Raw genomic sequence first — 16,645 nt, 5'->3', positions numbered from 1 at the left:
GTCAGATTCAGGATCTTACCAGTAGGCTGTGTCCATGTGAGAGAGTGACAGTTATAACTGTCGCCTGGGTGTGCATATGAGAGTCACAATCTCACCTCTGTGCTGAGCCCTGTTATAATACTCTCTGTACACTCGACTGCTTTATGTAATATGAGTAAGTGATGTAATCATTTTTGATATTCATACAATTAGGAAACCCAGGACATTACTGGTTGCCCTAATGTTGGCTATGAAAGTTACAATCTCTCCTATTAGCTGAGTCCAGGTACAAGAGTCATCCTCATCTGTGTTAGCCGGGCATAGGTACATGTCACAATTCCACCTGGGAGCAGAGACCAGGCTAGAGCATCACATCCCCTGGGCGCTGGACCAGAAATATTTCACAGTTCCCTTATGGGCAGGACCCAGGCAAGAGAGTCACATCACCTAAATGCTGGGCCTAGTGAAATGTCACAATGACCCCCATGGGCAAGGCTCAAAAACAGAATCACATTACCTGGATGCTCAGCCCAGTGATATGATCCAAGCTTTCCTGTGGGTAAAGCACAGGCAGAAGAAGAGAGTCACATCATCTAGGTGATGAACCCAAAGATATGTGAAAATGTCCCCTGTGAGCAAGGCTAAGGCAGGAGAGTCACGTCACCTAGGTGCTAGACTCAGCAATATGTCATAATTTGCTCTATAAGCAGGGCCTGGGCAGGGGAGGAGAGTCACATTATCTAGGTGCTGGGTCCAGTTATATGTCACAATACCCTCCTGTGAACACTGCCCATGCAGTAAAATCACATTATCATAATGTTGGGCACTGCAATATGTCACCATGCCGCCTGTATGCAGAAGCCAAACAGGAGAGGATATTCACTTCACCTGGGTGCTGGGCCCAGTGATATGTCGCAATCCCTAATGTGGACAGGGCCCAGACATGGGAGGAGAGTCATATCACCTAGGTGTTGGGCCCAGTGACATGACACAATGCTCCCAGTGTGTAGGAACCAGGCAGGAGAAAAGAATCACATCACTAATGTGCTGGGCCCAGCAACATGTCAAAATCTCCTTTGAGGGCAGCACCCAGGAAAGAAAGTTACATCACCTAGATTCTTGACTCAATTCATGTCACAACACCATCTAAGGGCTTGGTCTACACAGACTAGTGGAATTACTCAAACGCTAGGCAAATGGGTCTGTAAAAATCACACATTCATGAAGCTTCTGTGGTTAGATTTATAATTCTGCACATGTCTCAGCTTAGGTATGAGAGTCAACACTTCCTGTGAGTTATGTGCAAGTACAGGACTCACCATTTCAATGATATATTGAATCTGTGAATGAGAGTCCCAATCCCACCCAAAGACAGTGTCCTGGTATGAAAGTCACAGGCTCACGGGCATGTTGAATTCTTTCTCAAGAGTCACTACCCCACCTGTGGATGGGATCCATGTATGAGAGTCACAATTTTAACTTTAGATTGCCTCTTAGTATCAGATTCAGAACCTCAAGGTGAGCAGTGTCCCTGTGGGACAGTGACAACTTTTACTTTTGGGTGGGTGTGCATATAAGAATCACAATGTCACCTCCGTGATTGGTACTGTTATGACACTCCGTGTACCACTCAAAGGCTTTGTATAATATTCCTGAGAGTCACAATCTGCTCTGAGACTCTTGTGCTGTTATGACCCATGATTGTACCCTTGCCCTAAGCACAGGTATTAGAGTCAACCTCTCTCTAATTTGCTGCATCCAGGTATTAGAGTCATCATTACACCTGTCAGCTGGGTTCAGAAGTGAATTACCATCCTACCTGTGGCTAGATCTACATATACCAGTCACAATTCCGACTGTGAACTGCATTTACATGTGAGATTTGGAACCTTAACTGTAGGCTAAAAACATGCGTGTGGGTAAAAATTCTGACTATTGGCTGGGTGTGCATTTGAGAGTCAAAATTTCACCTGTGTGCTGGGCTTTGTTATGACATTCTCTGCACCAACTGAAAGCTTTATACAATTTACATGAGTACTGTAATTTTCTCTGACCTTTCATGCAAGTAACAGACAAAGACTTTACCTGTTGCCCAAAGCCTAGTAGAGAGAATCAATATTTCTCCTGTTTGGTGGGTTGAAGTATGACTGTCATCATTGCACCAGTGAGCATGTCCCAGGTGTATGTCACAATCCCACCTGTAGGTAGGAACCAGGCAGAAGAGTCACATCACTTGGATGCTAGGACAGGAATATCTCAATCTGCACTATGAGCAGGATCAAGAAACAAGAGAGTCCCACCAGCTGGGTTCTGGGCCCAGCGATATTCCACAATTTTTCATATTGGCAGGTCCCAAGCAGAAGAGGACAGTCACATTACTTAGAAGATGGGCCCAGTAATATGTAACAATGCCCACTATGGGCAAGGCCCAGGCAAAAGAGGATTGTTGCATTATCCTGGTTTCAGCAATATGTTGTAATTCCCATGGTTAACAGGTCTTAGCAAAAGAAGTGAGTCACAAAATTTATGTGCTAGGTTAAGCAATAGTTTTTTTTTTTTGAGACGGAGTCTCGCTCTGTCGCCCAGGCTGGAGTGCAGCTCACTGCAAGCTCCGCCTCCCGGGTTCGGGCCATTCTCCTGCCTCAGCCTCTCCGCGTAGCTGGGACTACAGGCGCCCGCCACCACGCCCGGCTAATTTTTGTTTGTATTTTTAGTAGAGACGGGGTTTCACCGTGGTCTCGATCTGCTGACCTCGTGATCCGCCCGCCTCGGACTCCCAAAGTGCTGGGATTACAAGCGTGAGCCACCGCGCCCGGCCTTTTAGCAATAGTTTAAAATCCCTTCTGTTGGCAGGGGCCAGGCAGCAGAGAAGACTCAAATTACCTAGGTGCTGGGTCCAGCAACATGTCATAAGTTCTTCTGAGGATGAGACCCAGGCATAAGCAAAGACTCAGTTAACTTATGTAATTGGCCCAGAAATACATCACAATGTCTTATGTGGGGAGAACTACGGCAGAAGAAACACATCACCTAGGTACTGGGCTCAGTGATATGACACAATCTTTCCTGTAGGCAAGGCCTAGGCACAAGAGGAGAGTCACATCACCTACGTGCTAGATTCAGAAATATGTCACAATTACTTCTAAGTGACAGGTTCAGGCAGATGAGAAGAGTCATATTACCCTGGTGCTTGGCCTTGGTATATGTCACAATTCCATCTGTGGGCTGGGCTCAGGCAGGGAACTAAAATCACTCAGGGTATGGGCAAAGACATATGCCACAATCACACCTGCAGAAAGATTCAGGGATGAGATAAACAATCCCAAACATGTCCAGCTCTGGGGATCATAGTCAAGATCTTCTGAGTGTTTGGTCTAAGTATGCGAGTCAGAATCTCAATAGTAGACTGGATTTGTGCATGACAGCCTCAATTCTTAGACTGTGTCCTGGTAGAAGAGTCACAGCCTCACCAGTGTGTTGAATGTTGGTCCAAGATTCACTATCTTGTCTGTGGAACTGATCCTCATATGAGAGTCACAATTCTAACTTTCAGCTCCTTCGAGTTTGAGATTCAGAACCTCAACAGTGGACTGTGGCTATTTAAGAGGGTGAAAATTCTTACTGTGAACTGGGCATGCATACCAGAGTCACTGTCTCACATGTGCACTGGGCCCTGTTGCCACACTCTTGGTGACACAAGAGGGCTTTATACGGCATGCCTGAGAGCCACAACCCACTCTTGGATCTATGTGCTGGTATAAACTCATAATCTTACCCATTGTCCTAAGCCCAGGAATAAGAGTTAACATCTCTCTTATTGGCTAGATCCAGGTGTGAGAGTTCTCACTGTGCCTGTGAGTTGGGTACAGAAGTGAGGCACCATTCCACCTGTGGCCAGATCCAACTATAACAGTCACCATTTCAACTGTGGACTGCATCCACATATGATACTTAGGACCAAGCCAGAAGTCTTTTTCCATTTGTGAGAATGATAATCCTCATTGTTGGCTGGGTATGCCTATGAGAATCACAATTTTTTTTTTTTTTTTTTTTTTGAGATGGAGTCTCACTCTGTTGCCCAGGCTGGAGTGCAGTGGCGTGATCTCAGCTCACTGCGAGCTTCACCTCCTGGGTTCATGCCATTCTCCTGCCTCAGCTTCCTGAGTAGCTGGGACTACAGGTGCCCACCACCACACCCAGCTAATTTTTTGTATTTTTAGTAGAGACAGGGTTTCTCCATGTTAGCCAGGATGGTCTCAATCTCCTGACCTCATGATCCGCCTGCCTCAGCCTCCCAAACTGATGGAATTACAGGCATGAACCACAGCCCCCAGCCAAGAATCACAATTTTAACTTTGTGCTGGAAACTGTTATGACACTCTCTGTACCATCAGAAGGGATCATAGAATATGCATGAGTTTTACAATCTACTGTGACCTTCATACAAGTAGAAAGCCCAGGACCTTGCCCATTGCTTGAAGGCTACCTATACGAGTCAATATATCTCCTATTTGCTAGGTCCAGGTATGTAACTAATCACTGTGCCTCTGAGCTGGGTCCAAAAATCAGTCACCTTTCAACCTGTTCTCAGATTTACATATGACAGTCAGAATTTTAACTGTGAACTGCATCTGCATGTGAGGTTCAGGACATCACCAGTGTGCTTCTTTCATGTTTGGAAGTGACAATCCTAACTGTTGGCTTGGTATGCCTGTGAGAAGTCACAATCTCACCTGTGTGGTAGACTCTATTATTACATTCTCTGTAGCACACAAAGTATTTATAAATTATGCATAATTTTTTTTGAGATGGAGTCTCGTTCTTTTCACCCAGGCTGGAGTACAATGGCATGATATCAGCTCACTGCAACTTCTGCCACCCAGGGTCAAGTGATTCTCCTGCCTCAGCCTCCTGAGTAGCTGGGATTACAGACACACACCACCACACCTGGCTATTTTTTGTATTTTTAGTACAGATGGGGTTTTGCCATATTAGCCAGGCTGGTCTTGAACTCCTGACCTCAGGTGATCCACCCGCCTTGGCCCCCCAGAGGGCTGGGATTACAGGCGTGAGCCACTGCACCTGGCCAGTTATGCATAAATTTTATAAACCTCTGTGATCTTTCTAAACGTGGGTGATCCAGGACTCTACCCACCGTCCAAAGTCTAGCTAAGAGAGTCAAAATTACTCTTATTGGCTGGGTTCCCATATAAGCTTGACTATAATGTCTAAGAGCTTGAAAATACTTATGTCTAAATTTAATCTGTGTGAATGGACCAGGCAAGAGATTCAGATCACCTGAATGCTGGACCAAAAATATGTCAATATCCACTCTGTGGGCAGGGCTGTGGCAGTAAAGTCACATAACCTGGGTACTGGGCCCAGCAGTATTTCACAGTGCCTTCTGTGGGCAGAGTTCAGGCAGGAAAGTCACATTATCTGCATGCAGGACACAGCAATATGTCACAATCCACCCTGTGTAAAGGGCCCAGGCAGGAGAGAATATATAACATAGGCAATGGGTCCAGCAATATGTCACAATTCTCCCTGAGGACAGGGTCTATGCAGGAGAGTAAAATACCTTAGATGCTTGCACCAGGCATATGTCACAATTCCATTTTGAGGCTTTACCCAGGCAGGATAGTCAAATCACTCAGGTGCTGGACCAAGGTATATGTCACAATCATGCCCGCAAGCAGGTCCAGAAATGAGATTCAAAATTCCATACATTTTCTGGCTCCAGGTATGAAAGTCAAGACCTCCTTTAAGTTTGGTCCAAGTACATGAGTCACAGTCTTAATGGTGGACTGTATTCCTGCCTGAAGACACAATTTCAAATGCAAACTGAGTCTCAATATCTGAATCACAGCCTCACAGCTGTGCTGAATCCTGTTCACTGAGTCACCATTCTACCTATGGACCAGATCCACGTATGAGAGTCACAATTCCAACTTTTGACTACCTCCACGTGTGAGATTCACAGCCTCAACAGTGGATGGTTTCCATTTAGAAGGGTGACAATGTTTACTGTTGGCTGAGTGTGCATAGGAGAGTCACAGTTTTACCTGTGCTCTCAAAAGTGGGCTCTGTTCATATGTGAGGGTGACAATTCTAATGGTTCACAGGGTGTGCATATGAGAAACACCGTATCACTTGTGTGCCGGGCCATATGATGACACTTACTGTACCATCAAACTGCTTTATACCATAAGCAAGAGAGTGGTAATTTGGTATTATTTTTATGCAAACAGGATCTTACCTGTTTCTCTAAGCCTAGCTAGAAGAGACAGTATATCTCTTATTGGATGGTCTGAGGTATTAGAGTCATTATTGCATCTATGATCTGAACAAAGACATATGTCACAATCCCACCTGCGGATAGGAAGGAAGCAGGAGAGTCACATTACCTGGGTCTTGAGTCAGGAATATATAATAATATTCTCTGAGAGAAGGGACCAGGAAGAAGAGTCACATCATCTGGTTTTCTGCCAGGGATATGTGAATATCCTCTAATGAAAGCAGGGCACAGGCAGCAGAGTCAAATCACTTGGGTGCTGAGTCCAGTGATATGTGACAATTCTCCCTGTGAACAAGGCCTAGGCAGGAGAGACACACCACCTCGTTTGGGGGCCCATCAGTATTTCACAATCTTTCCTATGGGCAGCGTGCAGGCAGAAAAGGGTCACATCTTTTAAGGGACACGTGCAGAGATATGTCACGAGGTCCACTGTGAGCGTGGCAGAGGCAGGAGCTTTCCAACCCCTAGGTGTTGGGCCCAGCCATATATCAGAATACTAAAAATATGCGGGGGCCAGATAAAATAGGAGAGTCACATCGCCTAGGTGCTTGGTCCAGTGACATATTACAGTCCCCCCTTTTGGCATGGCCCAGGCAGAAAAGGAGAGTCACATAACACAGGCAATAAATGAAAAGACATGTCATAGTACCCTGTATGAAAGCCGAAGAGTCGAATCACCTAGGTGTTTGACCCACACATATGTCACAATACACAATGTATGCAGGGCCTGGGAAAAAGAGGAGAATCACTTCACTTAGGTGATAGGGTCATAATGATACATCACAGTCTCATTTTGCTCAGAGCCCATTGCAGTATGGGACAGTCACATCACCTAGATGGTGGGTCCAGCAATATGTTACAACACCCCCTGAAAATAAGTTTTAGGCAGGATAGTTACATATTGTACATCAGAGGCCAAGAGATATGTTGCAATGCTTTCCATGGTTAGGACTCAGAAAGTAAAAAAGAGTGATGTAATTTAAAAACTGGGATCAGCTGTATGTCAAAATCACCCTAGATGGCAGGGGTCAGTTATGAGAGGAGTCACATCACATAGGTGCTGGGCCAAGTGACATATCAAAGTCCTCTCTGTCAAAAGGTCCTAGGAAGAAAACTATAGTCATATCACCTAGGCGATGGGCCTAAAGATATGTCATAATAAACCCTGTGTAGGCCGGGCACGGTGGCTCACGCTTGTAATCCCAGCACTTTGGGAGGCCGAGGCGGGCGGATCAGAAGGTCAGGAGATCGAGACCACGGTGAAACCCCGTCTCTACTAAAAATACAAAAAATTAGCCGGGCGTGGTGGCGGACGCCTGTAGTCCCAGCTACTCGGAGAGGCTGAGGCAGGAGAATGGCGTGAACCCGGGAGGCGGAGCTTGCAGTGAGCTGAGATTGCGCCATTGCACTCCAGCCTGGGTGACAGAGCAAGACTCCATCTCAAAAAATAAAAAAATAAAAAAAATAAACCCTGTGAGCAGTGACCAGGAGGAAGAATTACATCACCTGTGTGCTGAGCCCAGTGAAAAGTCACTCTACCTTTTGTGGGCATGGCCCAGGCAGAAGAGGGCAGTCATGTAACCTAGGTCATGGAGATATATCACAATCTCTCCTATGCTAAAAGCCCAGGCAAAAGAGTAAAGTTACATCGAATTGTTGATGGACCCAGAGATAAGTCACATTGCCTCCTGTGGGCAGGATTCAGGCAAGAACTGGGCATCACCTTGGTGCTGGGTTCAGCAATACATCACAATGCCTTTCAAGGGCAGGGCCAAAGCAGAAGAAAAACATCACCTTGGTGTTGAGCCCAGTGATATGTCACTATCTCCCCTACAGGCAGGACCTAGAAAGAAGAATCATATCAGCTAGGTGCTGGGCCTAAGAATTAGACAAAATCCCTCTGGTGAGCAGGGACTATGCAGGAGAAGAGTCACATCACCTGAGTAATAGGGGCAGAGATATGTCACAATTCCCTCTGTAGGCAGAGCCCAGGCAAGAGGGTTACATGACCATAGTGCTGGATGCAGCAATATAGCACAATGGCATATCTGGGCAGGGCACAGGCAGAAGAGTCTCACAACCTGGGTGCTGGGTTCAGTGATACATCACAATGCCCCACTGCAAACAGCACTAAGGGAGAAAAATGTAATTGCATCACCTAGGTGCTGGCCCCACTGATATGTAACAATCACATCTGTGGGCTTGGGTCATGCAGGAAAGTCAAATCACTCAGGTACTAGGCAGAAACATATGCCACAATTACACCTGCAAGAAAGTCCATAGATATGACTAACAGTCTCCCAAATGTCCTGGATTTAGGTATGAGAATCAACATCTCCTGTATGTCAGGTAAAAGTACATGAGTCACAATCTCAACTGTAGACTGGACCCTTGCATGGGAGACTCAATCCCTCCTGCAGAATGTGTCCCCTTGGTGAAGTTGCAGCCTCTAAGGTGTGTCTATCTTGGTCTTAGTCATCAACACACCTGTGGACTGGATCCATGTATGAGAGTCAATTATTCAATTTGTGAGTTCTTCTGGATGTGAGGTTTAGAACCTCAACTGAGGGCTGTATTCATGTGGAAGGATGACAATTTTTACTGTCATCTGTGTGTGAATATGTGTGTCACAATTTCACCTGTGTGCTGGGCCTTGTTAGGGCAATCTGTGTACCATCCGATAAATTTATATGATATACATGAAAGTGGCATTCCACTCTGAGACCTTTATGTTACTATGGACCAATGACTGTACCTGTGAAATTAAGCCCAAGTATGAGAGTCAACATCTCTCCAAGTAACTGGGTTTACATAGAAGAGTTCTCCCCTGCCTATTAGCTAGGTTTAGAAATGAATAACCATCTCAACTGTGGCTGGATGTTTACATATGACCATCACAATTCCAACTTTGAACTGCATCTGTGTGTGAGATTTAGGACCTCGGAAGTGTGCTCTGTTTATTCATGAGAGTATCAATCCTAATGGTTGGCACAGTGTGCACATGAAAAACACAATCTCACCTGTGTGCTGGGCCCTGTGATGACACTGTATGACACCCAAAGGCGTTATATGACATGTGAGACAGTGGCACTCATCTACAACCTTTGTATAGAGACCAAAGGATTTATCCATTTCCCCTAAGCCTTTCTGTGAGAGATAGTATTTCCTCTATTGGCTAATTCAAGGTATCAATCATAATCATACCTGTGAGCTGGCCAAAGGTACATGTCACAATCCTACCTGTGGTTATAGAGTAAGCAAGAAAGTTTCATCACTTTGGTTTTGGGCTAGCGATATGTCACAATTCTTCCTAAAGGCAGGGTCCAGAAAGGAGAGTCACATCACCTCAGTGCTGGGCCCAGCAATATGTCACAATGCTCCCAGTGGGCAAGGTCCAAGCAGAATAGACACCTCACCTAATTGCTGGGCCCAGTGATATGTCATAATCTTTCTATAGAAAGAGTGCAAGCGGAAGAGGAGACTCACATCTCATACATAATGAATTCAGAGATATGTCACAAGGGCCGCTGTAGGCATAGCCTAGGCAGGAGCTTCTTATCTCTTTGGTGTTTGGTGCAGTGATATGTCAAAATACCCAAAATATGTAGGGCCCAGGCAATAGAAGAGAATTACATAACTTAGGTACCGGGTCCAGTGATATTTCACAATTCTCAAATTAGGCAGGGCCAAGGCAGAAGAAGATAGTCACACCACCTAAGTAATAAATAAAAAATACATCATAATACACCTCTAGGCAGGGCCTTCGTAGGATAGTTGCATCACCTAGCTGTTGGATTCAGCCATATTTTCAAATACACAATGTATGCAGGGCCCAGGAAAAAGAGGAGAGTCAAATCACCTAGGTACTGGGCAGAGAGACACTTCACAATTCCTCATTGGGCACAGCCCAAACAGTGGAAAATAGCCACATCACCTAGGTGCTGGTTACAGCAGTTATGTCACAATATCCCTTGAAACAAGGGTGAGGCAGGAGAGTCACATCACCCATGTGAGGGACCCAAAGATATGTCACGGTGTCTTGTGTAGGCAGAGGAAAGGCTGGAGGATCATATCACCCGGGTGCTAGACTCAGCAATATGTCACAATGTGGGCAAAACACAGGCAGGAGAGTCACATAGCCTATGTGCAAGGAGCAGTGATATGTCAAAATTCTCTCTATGGTCAGAACCAAGACAAGAGTGTAGATTCGCATTGACTAAATGCTGGATGCAGCAAGATGTCACTATCCAATCTGTGGGCTGAGCCCAGGCAGGACAGTAAATTTGCTCAAGTGCTAGGCTGAGGTATATGTCACAATCACAGCTGCAGGAAGGTCCAGAGAAGAGATTAACAATCCTGCACGTCTTGGTTTTAGGTATAAGAGGCGCCACCTCCTGTATGTTGGATCTAAGTGTATAACCCACAATCTCAACAGTTTACTGAATCTGTTCATAAAAGCCTTAATCCCTCCTGCAGACAGTGTCCCTTTAGTGAAGTCAACGCCTCACAGATATGCTGGATCTGGGACTGAGAGTCACCAATCCATCTGTGAACTGAATCCATTTATGCATCAATTTTTCTTTTTTTTTTTTGAGACGGAGTCTTGCTCTGTCTCCCAGGCGGGAGTGCAATGGCGCGATCTCGGCTCACTGCAAGCTCCACCTCCCGGGTTCATGCCATTCTCCTGCCTCAGCCTCCCGAGTAGCTGGGACTACAGGCGCCTGCCAACACGTCCGGCTAATTTTTTGTATTTTTAGTAGAGATGGGGTTTCACTGTGTTAGCCAGGATGGTCTCGATCTCCTGACCTCGTGATCCGCCCACCTCGGCCTCCCAAAGTGCTGGGATTACAGGCTTGAGCCACCGCGCCCGGCCTATGCATCAATTTTTCAATTTCAACTTACTTTGGGTATGAGATTCAGAACCTAAACAGTGGCCTGTATTTATCCAGAAGAATGACAATATTTACTGTCAGCTTGGTGTATATATGAGTGTCATAATCTCACCTGCGTGCTGTGCTCTGTTAGGACACCCTCTGTACCACCAAAGGGCTTTCTACAATATACATTAAACTCACAATATGCTCTGCGACATTTGTGCTCATATAGACCCATGATCCTACCTGTGGCCCCAAGCCCAGTAATGAGAGTCAACATCTCTCCAGATGGATATGTCCAGATAGAAGAGATCTAACCTGCCAGAATTAGAAATACATCACCATCCCAATTGTAGCTGGGTGTTCACATATGACAGTCACAATCTGAACTGTGGGCTGTGTCAATGTGTGAAATTCAGGACCTCTCCAATGGGCTCTGTCCTTGTGTGAGGGTGACAGTCTTAACAGTTGATGGGATTTGCATACAAGAAACACAATCTCACCTTGTATTGTGCCCTGTGATGACATTTTCTGTACCCCTCGAGGGCTTTATATGATATGTAAAAGAACAGTAATCCTTTATGGCATTTACACAAAGAGGAGACCCATGGTCTTACTCATTTTCCTAAGTCTAGCTATGGGAGGTAGTATCTCTTCTATTAGCTGGTTTGAGGTATGAGGTAACCAATGCACCTGGTAGCTGGCGAAAATATATGTCACAATTCTACCTGTGGCTAGGGAGCAAGCAGGAGAGTCACATCAAGTAAGTTTTTGGCAAGGATATGTCAAAATCTTCCCTGAGGGCAGAAACCACACAGGAGCCATATCACCTAGATACTCAGCCACAGATAGAGTACAATCCCCTCCTGAAAGCAGAGCACAGGCAGCAGAGTCATATCACCTAGGTGCTGAACTCAGTGATATGTCACAATGCTCCCTCTGGTCACAGCCTTGGCAGGAGACACACATCACCTGGTGCCTGGGTCCAGCGATATATCACAACATTTTCTGTGGACAGGATGCAGGCAAAAGAGGAAATTCACATATCTTAGATGTCAGATACAGAAATATTTTACAAGGCCCCTTGTGGGCAAGCCAGAGCATCCCAGCCCAAAGGAATGACACCTAGCAATATGTAACAATACCTAAAATATGTGGGGCCCAGGAAAAACAGAAAAGTAGCATAACCTAGATTCTGGGCCCAGTGATATGTCAGAATTCTCCCTTTCAGCAGGGTTCAGGCAGAAGAGGAGAGTCACATCACCTAGGTGATACATGAACACATATAATACCTCTGTAGGCGAGCCCAAGCAGGAGATTTGCATTATGAAAGTGTTGGGTCCACCTAGGTGATGAGCCCAGTGACATATCGCAATCTGTTCTTGGGCAGAGACCAAGCAATAGAGGAAAGTCACTTCACCTGGGTTCTAGGGCCAGTGATATGTCACTATGCTCTCTGTGAAAAGTGCTAAGGCAAAAGTATAGGCTCACATCACCTAGGTATGAGTTCAGTGATATGCCACAATTCCATCTGTAGGGCCCAGGCAGAAAGGTTAAATCACTCAGGTGCTGGGAAGAGGCATATGTCACAATCACATGTGCAAGAAGGTCTAGGGATGAGATTAAGAATCCCACACATATCCTGGTTCTAGGTATGAGAGTCAATACCTGCTGTATGTTGTGTCTAATTACACGAGTCACCATCTCAAAGGTGGGCTGGATCTGTATTTGAAAGCCTCAATCTCTCCTGTGAATTGTGTTCCCCTAGTGGAGTCAGAGGCTCACAGGTGTCTTGAATCTTGCTTTGAGAGTCAACAAAACATCTGTGGACCAGATCCACATATGTAATTCAATTTTCCAACTTTCAGCTGTCTTTGTGTGTGAGGTTCAAAGTCTCAACAGTGGGCCATGTTCATATGGGAGAATGACAGTCTTTACTGTTGGCAGGGTGTGCACATGAGTGTGATAATCTCACCTGTGTGCTTGGCCCTATTACGTGACTCTTTGTACTATCCTAGGGCTTTATACAGTTTGAATGAGAGTTACAATCCAGTCTGAGACTTTCATGCTGGTATAAACCTATGAGTGCATCTAAGGTAATTAAGCCCAGGTATGAGTCAACATTTTTTCAGTTTTCTGAATCCAGATAGAATAGCCTTCATCTTCCTATGAGCTTCATTTAAAAATGTTTTGCTGGCTGGTGATGGTGGCTCACACCTATAATCCCAGCACTTTGGGAGGCCGAGGTGGGCAGATCATAAGATCAGGAGTTCAAGACCAGACTGGCCAACATAGTTAAACCCCATCTCTACTAAAAATACAAACATTAGCCAGGCTTGGTGGCACATGCATGTAGTCCCAGCTACTCGGGAGGCTGAGGTAGGAGAATTGCTTGAACCTGGGAGGTGGAGGTTGTGGTGAGCCAAGATCAAGCCACTGCACTCCAGCATGAGCAACAGAGCAACACTCCATCTCAAAAAAAAAAAAAAAAAGTTTTGCTACCCCAAATTTGACCAGATGCTCACATATGACAGTCACTTTTTTTTGTTTTTTTGTTTTTGAGACGGGGTCTCACTCTGTCATCCAGGCGGGAGTGCAGTGGCTCAATCTTGGCTCACTGCAACATCCACCTCCTGGATTCAAGCAGTTCTCCTGCCTCAGCCTCCCAAGCAGCTGTGATTACAGACACCCGCCACAATGCCTGACTAATTTTTGTATTTTTAGTAGAAATGGCCCATGTGGGCAGGGAACAAATAGGGGAATAACATAAACTGGGTTTGGGACCCAGGAATATATCAGTGTCCCCTGTGGGCATTGCCAAGAAAAGAAAGACTTACATTACTTGGATGCAAGGCCCAGTAATATGTTGCAATCCTCCCCCCTCCAACCCGAGGGGCAGCACCAAGGCAGGAGTATGGAGTCACATCTCCTAAGTGCTTGGTTCTGCCATATGTCACAATTGCATCTATGGACCAGGCCCAGGCAGGAGAGTCAAATCTCTCAACTACTAAGCAGAGGCGTTTGTCACAATAACACCTGCGAGACAATTTAGAGATTAGATTAACAATCTTACACATGTCCCATTTCTAAATTTGAGAGTCAATACCTCCACCAGTCTGGCCAACATGGTGAAACCCCATCTCTACTAAAAATACAAAAATTAGCCAGGCATGGTGGCGGATGCCTGTAATCCCAGCTACTTGGGAGGCTGAGGCAAGCGAATCGCTTAAACCCAGGAGGTGGAGGTTGCAGTCAGCCAAGATCATGACACTGTACTCCAGCCTGGGTAACAAAGTGAGACTCTGTCACAAAAACAAAACAAAAACAAACAAACAATAAAACACCTTCTATATGTTGAGTCTAAGTACAAGAGTCACAGTCTCAGTGGTGCACTTGATTCATTTACAAGGGCCTCAGTTTCTCCTCCAGACTGTGGATGCTTACTGGAGTCACAGACTCACAGGTGTGCTGAATATTGGTCTGAGCCTCACCAACCCACCTGTGAACTGAATCCATGTATAAGAGTCGATTTCGTACCTTTAAACTGTTTTAATGAGGAAGACCTGGGGCCTCAACAGTGGGCAGTGTTCATGTCAAAAGATGACAATTTTTACTGTTGACTGGATTTGCATATGAGTGTCACAATCTCACCTGTGTGCTAGGTTCTTTAAGACTCAGTACCACCCGAGAACTTTCTGCAGTATTAGTGAGAGTTACAAACCGCTCTACGACCTTCATGATGGTGTGGACCATGATTGTACCTGTGGAGCTAAGCTCAGTTATGAGAGTCAACATCTCTATAATGGGCTGGTTCCAGATAAAAGAGTCCTCACCTGCCTAGGAGCTAGGTTGAAAATCACCATGCCAACTGCAGCTGGATGTTCACATATGACAATCACAATTTCAACTGTAGACTGCATTCACGTGTGAGATTCAAGACCTTACCAGTAGGCTCTGTTCATGTGTGAGGGTGACAATCCTGATGGATGACAGGGTGTGCATACAAGAAATGCCATGTTGGCTGGGCATGGTGGCTCGCGCCTGTAATCCCAGCACTTTAGGAGGCTGAGGCAGGTGGATCATGAGGTCAGGGATCGAGACCATTCTGGCTAACACGGTGAAACTCTGTCTCTACTAAAAATACAAAAAATTAGCCAGGCGTGGTTGTGGGCACCTGTAGTCTCAGCTACTGGGGAGGCTGAGATAAGAGAATTGCTTGAACCCGGGAGGCAGAGATTGCAGTGAGCACCAAGATCACGCCACTGCACTCCAGCCTGGGGGACAGAGAGAGACTCCGTCTCAAAAAAACCAAAAAGAAATGCCATGTCACCTGTGTGCTGGGCCCTGTGATGACACCTTCTGTAACACATGAGGGGCTGATGTGATATATAAGACAGCAGACATCCACTATGATCTTCATACAGAGAGGAGAAATGGGATCTTATCTATTTCCCAAAGCCTAGCTTCAAAAGATAGTGTCTCTCCTATTGGTTGGTTTGAGGTATGAAAGTTATTATCTCACTGATGAGTTGAACGAAGATATACTTCATAGTCCTACCTGTGGATAGAGAGTGACAGGAGAGTCACATCACTTTGATGCTAGGCCAGAGATATATCGCAATCTTCTCTGACGGCAGGAAACAGAGAGAAGAGTCACATCACCTGAGTACTCAGCCAGCTCTATGTTACAATCCTGTTCTGAAAGCAGGACACAGGCAGGACACAGGCAGCAGAGTCACAGCACCTGGCTGCTGTGCCCAGTGATATGTCACAATGGTCCCTGTGAGCAAGGCCTAGGAAAAGGAAACACATCATCCTGTTGCTGGGTCAATGTTATGTCACAATCTTCTCTGTGGGCAGGGTGAAGGCAGCAGGGGAGAGTCACGTCTCCTGGGTGACAAATGCAGAGATATGTCACGAGGATCTTGAGAGTGGTAGGGCTAAAGTTCTGTTTACAGTACACAGGCCGGCACCTCCCATCTTCTAGATGTTTGGCCCAGTGATATGTCACAGTACTCAGAATATGTGGGGCCCGTGCAAAAGACAGGAGTCACATTACCTAGGCATTAGGGCCAGTGATATGTCACCATTCCACATTTTGGCAGGAGTCTGGCAGAAAGAGAAAGGCAGATCACCTAAATCATGAATGTAAAAATATATCATAATACCCCTGTTGGGCAGGGCCCTTGCAGTAGAGTCACCTCACCTAGGTATTGGGCCCTGTTATATGTCACAATACACAATGCATGCAGCATTACAGTAGGTAGCTAGTCAGGTATGGACAGGGCAAGTGAGGGCCCCACACACACACGAGAAGCATCAGTCAATGATCAGGTGATGGTCAGGTGAGGCAGTTGTTAGCTATCCCTCTAAAGTAATAATTGGTTACAGCACAGCTGGCACTAGTGAAAGGCAGTCTCTTAATAGATAGAAAACAGCTGCAACTGGTGATCAGCAGCTTCCCATTAAGATCTCAGGAATTGGGTGAATGGGC

At 45.8% G+C, this 16,645-nt stretch overlaps 1 protein-coding gene and 1 long non-coding RNA gene across 3 annotated transcripts in view; both read right to left on the bottom strand.

Annotated features, from left to right (window-relative positions):
- The window catches only part of LOC129459809 (zinc finger protein 850-like), a 283,509-nt gene that overhangs the window by 31,580 nt on the left and 235,284 nt on the right, over positions 1–16,645 (bottom strand).
- Positions 496–14,116, bottom strand: LOC129459836 (uncharacterized). Of its 2 annotated transcripts, none has more exons than XR_010115343.1 (4): positions 13,989–14,116; positions 3,162–3,268; positions 2,065–2,177; positions 496–532 (listed from the first exon to the last, which is right to left on the bottom strand). It is a non-coding gene; the product is annotated as an uncharacterized lncRNA (long non-coding RNA). The 2 variants fall into 2 exon arrangements; XR_008650081.2 differs by lacking the exon at positions 496–532 and adding an exon at positions 1,295–1,420.

The sequence above is a fragment of the Symphalangus syndactylus genome, chromosome 13 (assembly GCF_028878055.3).
Source record: "Symphalangus syndactylus isolate Jambi chromosome 13, NHGRI_mSymSyn1-v2.1_pri, whole genome shotgun sequence".
Classification (NCBI taxonomy): Eukaryota; Metazoa; Chordata; class Mammalia; order Primates; family Hylobatidae; genus Symphalangus; species Symphalangus syndactylus.
Note: the sequence above shows the minus strand (reverse complement) of the source record. Positions and strands in the feature narration are given on the sequence as shown.